Genomic DNA, 3,218 nt, shown 5'->3' with positions numbered 1-3,218 from the left:
TAAATAAATTGTAGAAGGAAAAATATAATATATGTATCAAATAAGTGAATATATAGTCACAAGGACACACGAGTGAACATCGACGCAAGCACTCACAATGGCCAAGATGGCACGAACCAAAGGCTGGGACTCGATTTCTGCATACAATGTCGAGCGTAGCAACACGCAGGTCGACATAGGTGATATTAGGACTCTACCATTTAAAAACATGTTCGCTTCACACAAGGAGGCTAGACAAGGGCACAAGTGAGCATACGTATGCACGTGTAAAGTTAAAAATATGTAAAGGAGTAACCACACCATACACGAAGAATAAATGCCTCTGGCATACAATCCTATCTTGTTATTTATAGATGGGGCTAAGCTTGAATGCAAGGCCACTCCTGGGTCGTCGCTGGCACATACTCTCATCCGATGTGGTCACGACAAAACTAACTTACATAAAAACAAGAAAGAAAAGGAAGGAGAGTGGTAGAGGTGGCACCAACTTGTGAAGTGCACCTTTACACACTTGGCTTAGGAAAAGAGCGAGAAAAGAAAGAGATATTGTCAAAGAACAGGTCAAACCTAGCTTAGGTCAAGGTGTGTTCGACCCACTATCCTGAGCCTAGTATCGGTTAGGGAAACCTGAACCTAGGTTTGGTCTGGTTCCACTAGGTTAGAGAGAGAGAGAGAGAGAGAGAGAGAGAGAGAGAGAGAGAGAGAGAGAGAGCTTGTCAAGGTCAAGTGGTGCTGACCCAAGTAGGCTCAGTCAAGGTTAAGTAGGTTCGAGGTCACCCTAAGTGGGCTCGATCAAGGCCTAGTGGTGTTAACCCAAGCAAGAAAGCAAGAAGAAAAGAAGAAGCAAAGAAGAGAGAGAGAGAGAGAGAGAGAGAGAGAGAGAGAGAGAGAGAGAGAGAGCAACCCTTGGAAAAGCAAATTCTAATTTTCAAAAAGAGTCCACTTATATTTATAGAGTTTCAAATGGGTCTCCAGTTCAGATATAGGTCAGATTTGATCCAAATCTAAACCCAAAAACATTAATAGCCATTAGAGTGATGTGACAAAGATCTTACGACATCACAAGACTTAAGAAAGAAGTAATTAAATAATATTTGTGTCCCCACAAGATATTTTTGTGGGACTTAGAAAATATTTTGTGAGGCCCACATGGTTCTAGGGCCTGTCGATATTTTTCTAAAAAAACTAAAATTGGTCAAGGCTTTGTCTCGTTGAGACTATGCGGATTGGTTCATACAAAACCTCTTGTTTCGCTTAACAAACTTGGTATGGTTCTCTGAACTTTTCTAGAAAAAATCATCAAGGAGATATGTGTACGTATCTCAAGCATAGTTGGCTCACAAAAATTTCTTCATTTTGTATCCTTAGGTCAAAATAATGAATATATGTAAAATACCTCATATATTTAACTCAAAATATATAGAAAATTTACAGATCTTACACTATTCTCTCTCTTTCTAGTCCTCCCCCTTCTCTTTTTCCTTTCTCTTGTGTTCTACTGGTTCACGTGAGGACCAAGCCCCCAATGGCTCGTCGGTCACCTTCCCTAAAGAGCCCAAGCTATTGACGTCATGGTGAGTGTGGTCTTGATCCCTTGACGAGCCAAACAATGTTCCTTCATTATGGATCATGTCACAACAATCTAGAATATGAGTGACTCATCGCCCTTCCCTTGACTTGCTATAAACCATTAACCCCTAACATCAGAAGTCAACCTTAGCTTAGCCCTTACCTATTTTCTTAGACCAAAATCCCAAAACAACCTATATCGATTAGAAAATAATGTGTAGTCTTGATCGTCCGACCTCACCAGCCCACTTTAAAGCCTTACCTGTGATCTAAGACCTCTATATATGTCCCAAGACAACCCTAGACACCCTAGACTAGGTCCTACAAGTTCCAGACCAAAATCCTTAGCCAAACCGATTACTGAACCCAAACTACACCTACTTGGCTAGCTGATTGACCTAGTTCTACCGTTTATCTTCATTCGATACAACGAAGAAACTTTGCCTACTTCCCCATAGTGTCAACAAGGGTGCTAAGCCCAAGACACACAACCCAAGACCTACAAGTTCGATCCGCTCGAGTCCATAAGACTTCAATTGATGTAGTCATTATTGCAAACCTGGATCTCCTAATCGAGACCAACTCTCATTCATCCAGTTCAAAAAATCTAGAGGGTACAACAACTTCGTATCAAAGCAAACACAATCCAATAAAGCGATCTTAGCCCTCCTAAGTAGACAAGAATGAAGAAGTTCACTGTCATGTCGAACACGATTAGACGATCGTCGAGCAAATGCAAGCCAAACTTTTGTAGTGCATAGAGAGCGCAGAGCAAGACAACCTTTTGTAGTGCATAGAGAGGATTTTAGCAACCTTAGTTGATCACATTAAGGCCCTCCTACTCAACACATCGAGGCATGCTGCCAACTGGAACTTCAGCTTCATCGGTAATCGTATGGATGACCTAAATGATTCAATCCTCAGGGAGCTACCATACAATCATGCACACATTATGGGCAAAAAACTTCATTTTTATATTCCTTTCCTTTTTGGTGAGAACATGCTCAAGTGGATGTTCAAACTCAAGTACTTTACTTGCCATAACGTGCCACATGAGACATGGGTTACCAAAGAGGTCGCCTGCCTTGAGGATGATGCCCTTCGATAGTACGAGTGGTTGAACACTGTACATGGGAAGCCTATATGGAATGACCTCTTATAACACATCAGGAAAAGATTCGGGCCCATGGTGCTTGTTAACCATCATTTAGAGTTTAAGAATCTTAAGCAATGGGACAACTTGAATGAGTACCCACGAAGTTTGAGAACCTTTGCACACTCCTGCCCTAAGTAGATGAAGAGACCTTGCTTGAGTCATGTGTCAATAAGCTACATGAGGACCTACACATTGAGGTTCTTGCAACAATAGTGAGGATTCTCTAAGAGGCCTATAAGGTGACCAAGCTTCATGATGAGAAGCAAATGAGACTTCAAGCCATGAGAAGGCTGAACTAGCCTACCGATTCTCGCGCTTGATCCTTAGGTGACCAAACCAAACCCTGTCCATCCAAGGGGGCATCATCCACCTCTAAGATAGATCAAATCACACATTTACAATGTGAAGAGTTGATCAAGAAGGGGTTGTTCTTAAATTGCAATGAGAAGTGGTTTACATGCTACACATGCAAGCACTACCACATTTTTTAAGT

Source organism: Nuphar pumila, chromosome 5 (assembly GCF_984573655.1).
Source record: "Nuphar pumila chromosome 5, dmNupPumi1.hap1.1, whole genome shotgun sequence".
In the NCBI taxonomy this organism is placed as follows: domain Eukaryota; kingdom Viridiplantae; phylum Streptophyta; class Magnoliopsida; order Nymphaeales; family Nymphaeaceae; genus Nuphar; species Nuphar pumila.
This window is presented reverse-complemented; position numbering follows the sequence as displayed.